This window comes from Nicotiana tabacum, chromosome 23, assembly GCF_000715075.1.
Source record: "Nicotiana tabacum cultivar K326 chromosome 23, ASM71507v2, whole genome shotgun sequence".
Lineage (NCBI taxonomy): Eukaryota > Viridiplantae > Streptophyta > Magnoliopsida > Solanales > Solanaceae > Nicotiana > Nicotiana tabacum.
In genome coordinates this window covers 3,915,769-3,924,003 of record NC_134102.1, presented here as the reverse complement: position 1 = coordinate 3,924,003, position 8,235 = coordinate 3,915,769, and the positions used below count along the sequence as shown (strand labels likewise).

At 33.5% G+C, this 8,235-nt stretch overlaps 1 long non-coding RNA gene across 1 annotated transcript; it reads right to left on the bottom strand.

Moving 5' to 3' along the window:
• Positions 1-4,351: 4,351 nt before the first annotated feature.
• Positions 4,352-5,665, bottom strand: LOC142177616 (uncharacterized). The gene is made up of 2 exons (XR_012706169.1): positions 5,015-5,665; positions 4,352-4,871 (listed from the first exon to the last, which is right to left on the bottom strand). It is a non-coding gene; the product is annotated as an uncharacterized LOC142177616 (long non-coding RNA).
• Between the last annotated feature and the right edge of the window lie 2,570 nt (positions 5,666-8,235).

The window sequence follows — 8,235 nt, the reverse complement described above, 5'->3', positions numbered from 1 at the left end:
GAAGCTCAATTGAGGTATGTTGGCTAAACTCTTCTTTAAGAATTGGAACCCCAATATCCTTGTAAGTTCCAAGATATTTATTACAAATCGAGTATTCCGAATAAGTTTTGCGACAAAGATACATGTTCAATTCGTGTTTCAAATGGTCTTATCATATTGTATTATAAATTGAGGATGTGTTCCACACTATGGATTGTGTATCTACATGTTATGATTCCAAGTAATAATTTATGTGGAAATTATTATGCTAAATTGTGATTAGGATTACACCTCTACCCGCATACATTGGGGGTGAGGCAGCAATGTCGTTTTCTGTATGGTTTTGGTATTGTTGTCGCTTAAACACTTGCTTTCCCTCTCTCTCTCTCTCTCTCACACACACACACACACACACACACACACACACACACACACATATATATATATATATATATATATTGGGGTGAGGAGGCATGACCGCTTTGTGTAGGTATTGGTATTGTTGATGCATTTCCACCCACATATATTGGGGTGAGGCGACGGGCCTCTTTGTGTGAAAATGGGTATTGTGTTTACACCTCAACCCGCATACATTGGGGTGAGGCTGCATGGCCTCTTGAGTAGAGTTTTGGTATTGTGCTTACACCTCCACCTGCATACATTGGGGTGAGGCGGAGGAGCCGCTTTGTGTGAAAATGGTTTCGGAGGATCTCATCTTAAATTCTATAAATGTTAATGATAGCTCTTGATAAGATTGATTTGGTTTAAATGGCTATCTATGCTATTCTATTGTCACCCTGGTTCATCATATTCATATTGTATTTTCGAGTTCTTAAATTGGTGTTTGGTTTTTATACTAGTACTATTCGACATGTACTAACGTCCCTTTTGCCGGGAGTGCTGCATCTTTAACGGATGCATGTGGTTCTACATCGGAGGATACTGACCAGTTATAGTAGTGCTCATTCTTCCCAGCTGACTTGGTGAGCCCCATCTCATTCCGGGATTGTGCATATTTTATTTCTTATGTGTTATCGTATTTTGAGGTATAGCCGGAGCCTTGTTGCCGGCACTATCTTTGTACTCTTCGGTATTTTTAGAGGCTATGTAGACTAAGTGTGGGTTGTGTATGTGTGTTGGGAATGTTAAACAAGTTGTGTTGTGATTAAATCACTTGTTCCACTTTGAACCATGAAGGTGTGTGTGTGTTTTGAGACTTAATAATGGAGTAATTAATGGTAATGAATTGGTATTGTAGACATGATCACCTTATTGTCCAATTAATGAAAACATGTATTATCCTTATTCATGAATGAGTTTTGGTAAAAAGGAAATCTAATAGGCTTGCTCGGCCGGGTTCACTCGGTTGAGCGGCGGTCGCGCTCCCCGAGTTTGGGGCGTGACAATTTCTGTAATGGAAATGCAGCTAATTATTGGAGTCCATTACTCAGATGGTCACTCAACTTTTCGAAATTATCTATCAAAGTCATCTTTCTTTCATTTGTAACAGCAAAGTCACTTAACTTGTCTATAGCACTCAGAAGGTCACTCAACCAGATTTATAAAACTTTTGATCGCCAAATACTTATTTTACCATCTAAATTATCAACTTTTATCTTCTGCTTTTTTTTTCTTTTTTAATATTATGATTTTTTCTCTTTTTAATCAACATTATGGACTTACCTATAGAACAATTTATTTTAAATAAAAAATAAAAAAATTATTTTTCTAGCATTATAATATCGAAATAATAATATAATTGAGCATAATATTCAAGAATATGTAATGTATATTACAAAAATAATTTTATTTTAAATAATTATTTTCTATAGTACGTGCATGGAATATATAATTTAAAACTTTATTTTCTTTCATTCTCAATTATGTAAATAAATTTTGAGTTTTTTTGTTAACATCAAAATTATTATTACGAACAAAATTCTAATTAACTTTCTACTATGCTCAATATTTTATTACTCCAACACTATATATGCTTAAATACTATTTTAATTTTTTTAATTATAAATAAAATTTATTTATTCTAAGGTCAGTCCATAATATAAATTAGAAAGAGAAAAAAATTATTATATTAGAAAGCTAAAAAAATAAAAAAGAACGAAGATAAAACTTGATAATTTAGAGGGTAAAATAGGTATTTGGTGATAAAAATTTTGAGAATCGAGTTGAGTGACCTTCTGTGTGCTATTGACATAGTTAAGTGACTTTGTTGTTACAAACGAAAGAAAGATGACTTTGATACACAATTTGAAATAGTTGAGTGACCATTTGAGTAATTGACTCTTTTCAAGTTCTGATTTTCTCCTCTTTTGGATTCTAGATAGGTCTAAAACTTGATCTCATTATCAGCGTTGCCAGAATTTCCTTTCTTATGTATTTTTAGGTGGACATTATAACATCTATTCCCAGTTTTAGTGGATGAGAGCTTCATATCCTGAGTTATACCGCGAATTGTGGATTTCTTTGTGAATTCTAACTCCAGCAGCAGTGATACTGGATTTAGTTAGCAATAGAAAATTGAATATGAGCTTTATTTATTTATTTATTAGACGAAGATAAGAGATGGTGATCTAAATCTCCTCAAAGAGGTTGAAATTTCAACCACGGACTCCAAACATTTTTCTCAGATTTTCAGATTCGAAATTGACAAATGCAATAGGGTTCCAATTTTACTTCACTTTTGTCTTTCAATCACTATTTGAAGTTGTTAGCTTAACCGGGTGGAAATACGGTGGTGTTTAAGTGGATTTTATGAGCCCTCTAGGAAGTGTATATATATTGTATAAAATTGTGTAGGTGTATAGTACGCTTTTATACATTGCTTATACACCTTTTATAATACTTATGCACATTTATACAATACTTATATATTGTATAAAATGAACACATAAGGTAACATAAAATACACTGTATAACAATGTATAAGAGGTGCATATACACCTTTATGCAGACTTTTGCGAGCCAAAAGTCCTTTATATTTTGTGAGATCTCAGCATAATATACAACTATTCAATTTAATTTTCAGTGATTGGAGAAAAAAATTGGTTCCAAGAAGATGAATAACATGTTACAAAAAGGAAACAATCGCTTTTCTCATATTATATTATTGATGATTGCAGTTTATTATCGGCTGAGTTGGGGAAGCCAATGTTGAAGCATAGGGGTATATATGAATCAGGTTGGCCAAATTAACTATATCAGTTTGGATTGGTTTATTTTTGCCGAATTTTTTAGGTTTTCAGATTTTTTGTTACTTAAATATTATTTCAATTTTACTTTGTTAAATATTTGATAACTAAATATATATTTAATAAAAATATAAAAAATTAACAAACATATTATCGATTAAAATATTCTTATGGAAGAATTCTATTAGTAATACATAATAGTTATTTTTTTTGTCGTCTAACAATAATTTTTCGTTGATGTACATTTTCAGGTTAAACGAATTTAGTAATTAAACATAAAAATTAATATGATACATAAATATTGATAATCATTTCACATTCGAAAAAGATATAAGAATTTAATAGATCTTAACATATGATATGAATACAGAATAACAAAGAGATAGACGCATTTCAGTAACACTTGATAAGAAAGTGGTCATATAACCCATTATTTAAGGTCAATAAATATGGATCACTTCATATTATATTAAAATTTATATCACGCAAGAGAATTTCAAATATTTCTAAATATTTTTTGACTCGGCACGAAATTTATATCCCGGCCAAGCACGTGAAATGCTTACTGGTATTTTGACTCGGCACAAAATTTAAGGAAAAAAAAACTCGTGATCTTAAAAATTTAAAGGATAAATCTTAAAAGTTTAAGGGATAAAAACTTTATGGAGCCATAACATTTATGTAGTTATAAAAGCTTCTCATTAAGAATAAAATGAGTAAAATAAAAAATTTAAAAATAAATTATTTTCAATTATTGTATCATTCTTTTTGAATGAACTAATAAAAAAAATTGAACGAACTAATAAAAAAATGTACGATCTAAATTGCGGGAAGAGTAGTTTATTTCTAGTTGTGCGTTTTTCCTTCCAGCTAGGTATGAAATTTGGGTTTGCGCAGAAATCCTTCCGCTCTATTGATCTCGAAATATTTTAGACTCATCTAAAATATAACATAATAAAACACATTAATACAGATGAATAAAAAGCTAATATAATTTTTTTGACAGCTCGATATACCTTTAATATATATTCCAACGGATGGACGTCATCCTTCAACAAATTCAGTTTCTACTAGTTTCTATAATCTTATCAACTCGATATATTAGCTAGTTTGTCCTGACTTCTTAAATCATTATGAAATCATGGCTGAGTTTTGGCGTTCGTAGATTCAAAAATTCGAGCTCTCTTTCCTACTTTACATTTCCCCCTTGTTGGTACAATGTTGTCAATAGTACATGACTTAATTATATGAACTATTTGCACAAAAAAGTGCAATTTCATTGTTAAACTATTTCTAGTTTCCATCATTGTTTAATTTACACATCACAAGGTGAAAGAAAATGCTGCAAATACCTAAGAGCATCTTCAACATAAAGATATCTCCAACTCACTATACTCAAAACCCCTGCACTCATTCTCTCAACCACCGCTCTTCCATCTTCCACCTTCAACCCTAACCTCAAATCCGCCACGAGCCCGCTAACCGAGGCAGCATCCCGGTGGCGGCAACTCCTCCGAAAACCACCCTTCCAACCCTAAAACAAACCTCCCTTTCCCTTTACAATTCATCACATTAAAAACTCCCTTAAACCCTTCCAAAATCACATCCCATGTCACTCTCAAGTCACCGAGTGTATCAAATGGTCCCAAGTCCCCGTTATTGACATAAGTGGCAGAGCTAGAAATCCTAACAATAAAAATCCAAAAAATAAAATGCAAACTTGAACCACGAGTGAATACACTTTAACAATCAAGGAGATTCAACATATTATATATACAGAAACATTTTCTATTTACAAAAGTAATTCGTGAATACCCTCCAACACTTACCTTTGCCATTGCTCGACATCGATATCGAACCGAAAAACTCCCTTCTTGTCGAAACTAAGTTGACTTCCATGCTTGACTAAAGTCACCATGCGTGCAGTGGTTTTATAGATGTTAAGTGCAAAAATGAGGTTATTAAGGGAAATACGGGGTTTCGACGGCTGTTTCAGTCGGCGGTTATTCGCCCTGTACGAGGGCGTATAACCGCCGGTAAGAGACAGTGTGATTATAACAAGTATGAAGTGTAGAGAGAGAAGGGTAATGACCGGAGCATAGAGGTTGCCATATTTGATCTGAAGACATGGAAATAGACCATGATTTGCAAACACAAGAAGCTATAGCTAGTGTTTTTGGATCAATATGGGTTGAAATAAGAACAAGAACTTGCCATGGAGGTGGTGAAACTGTCGCCATTGTCTTACTGTTCTTGCATCACACCATTATTTTCAACTATAAAATCACTCTTTAGATTAAGATAAGAGTAAGATTTTATCCAATTTTAGTTCTATTAGTTTTAGCGTGTCTAGAGAAGTGACACGTGCTGAGTTCTCAGACTTTTGCATGGTGGTGACAAGACACGTATGATATAGTTATACACAATCGTTACTACTATGTCGACACGTTTTGAAGAAGATTATGGTTCCCTACTTTTGCTTCTTTCTTATGTTGTCCTTTTCACATAACTATGTTTGATTATGTGGCAATTAATATTAAAAAAATATTAATTAAATTAAATTATAATATAACTTTTTAAAATATATTAGATATTATTATTTTAATAAATTTTAATTATCATTTTATTTGTCAATACGATCTACCTAATAACAAAATCTCTATTAAATAAAAAGCACTTATATAATTATTAAATATTTTTTATTCTATATATTTCTTTATTATATTATCTAATTTTTAGTATTATTACATTATTAATAGAAATTTTTATTAGCATATTACTTTGTTAATTATATTATTGTCAGCTCGCTGTTGTTCTCAATATATTATCTGAATGTTAATGAATAAAATCTCTATTAAATTAAAAAGGAATTATATAGACATCGAATAACTTTTTTATTCTTTATTATATTATTCATTATTTAGTACTATTACTTCTATTAAATTAAAGGGACTTATATAGTCATCAAATAACTTTTTTATTCTATATTTTTCTTTATTATATTCTATCACTTCTAGTAATATTTGTTCTATATTTATCAAATAAAGTTAAAGTGTGGATAGAATCACATTATATCTATTGTCCACTTTATACATTAGTTTTTTCCAACAGTATTTTAATTTTTTCATTTAGTGTTTTTCTGTAATACGATTTTTATTGTATTATTTTCTAAATGGATGGTGTTGAATTAGTTCCAAGGTTAAACAAAGAAGTTTTTTTTTATTATATGTTACAAATCTACTAATAATTGTAATAATTATTATTGTATACGAGTAAAATCAGGGATAGAGCGTACCCCGATATTTCGGTGAAGAAAACGGAAGAAGGGGATGGACGCATGAGACCGAAGTCGAGGTCGGGAACCTTTCGTATCGAGACCCACGTAAGAAGGACGATGTGTTCATCACCGGGCGTGATAAACCGACGCTCCCCGGACCTAGAACGAGTTCTAAAACCTCGGAAAACACGGTAAACGGTTACACACGATGGATAAAGGATTGTGATATTCTTACTTGACCAGATATCACGGCGCGGATCTCGCTCGATGTCGGTTACAGATCAGTAATTAACGAGAAAGGAAGATTTTTACCTTTTTAGACATGTACAAGGGATGAAACTCTCCTAATATATAAATTGGAGGTTTTTTCTTTTGAGACACATTGTAACACGCGAATCAAGGCAATACAAATTCATTTTCTGCTTTCTAGCTACTGCAAATTTTTTTATTTAACTGTTTTGTTCTTAATTCACGATTGGGTTCGAACCGAGGGTCCGATCGAGGGAAAACTACTGTTCAAGCTAGGTCCGCGTTGGGACAAAACATTACAACTGGTTTGATCATGCGTTTTGTCTTTAACTCATTTATCTAAATTCTTGATTATTTATGTTAAATCAATCCACATATCCTTAAAATAGTGTACAAATTTAATTGTTATCCGATTTAAGGGTAAACAATTTGGCGTCCACCATGGGGCTAAGGATAATATTGGTAATTTGATACAAATCTTCATACAACGCTCTATTTTATGCTTGTTCTTTAAAGTCTTAATTTCAGGTCAGCTTAAAAATGTCAAATTCTCAGCATGTCCACTTGAACATTGACTCTGAGTCTGGCCATCATGGCGAAAACAATAATCTGGTGCCTAGCAACGAGGTGCCTCCTGTGGCCATCGACGTCAATCTGGTGCCCCAGTTGCCGATCCGGTCGATGCTAATTCACAGGTGGCCATCAACGTCAATCTGCAAACTGATCCCAAAAACAGCATTCGCAGGGGAACCCGACCAACAACTCAAGAAGCGCCAGAAGGAGAATGTGATGGGGTAATCCTACGGTTAATCTTCGAAATGTTGTAGGCTCAACAGGCGGCGAGAGTGAAACTATAGAATCAGAGCCACGCCCCAGCAAGGTTGAGCCCGAACAATCCCGGGAAAATAGCCAAAGAAACGAAGAGATCATCGAGAGAACGGGTGAAGTTGAGCCCGGGGTCGATTCCGAAATAATAAAAATGCTTGAAGCCTTAAAGAAGCAGGTAGAGTCAGGCGAGAAGAAAAATGAGGCCAATGACAAGAAGGTGAAAACATACAATTCCAAGGTCGATTAAATCCGGAGAGCACCACCGATATTAAAAGGGCCGGATTCCAAGAAATATATGCAGAAGCCTTTTCCTCCGAGCGTGGTGAAGCCTATCCCAAAGAGGTTCTGTATGCCCGATATCCCAAAATATAACGGAACCACATTTCCGAATGAGCATGGGACCTCTTATACATGCGCAATCAAAGGGAACGACTTGGAAGATGATGAAATCGAGTCGGTGTTACTGGAGAAGTTTGAGGAGACTTTGTCCAAATGAGTAATGATATGGTATCATAACTTACTACCAAATTCCATTGACTCGTTTGCTATGCTTGTAGATGCTTTCGTGAAGGCCCATGCCAGGGTCATCAAGGTCGAGAACCAGAAAGTTGGACCTTTTCAAGGTTAAACAAAGAGACAACAAGATGCTCAAGGAGTTCGTGTCAAGGTTCCAGATGGAACAGATAGATAATTGGC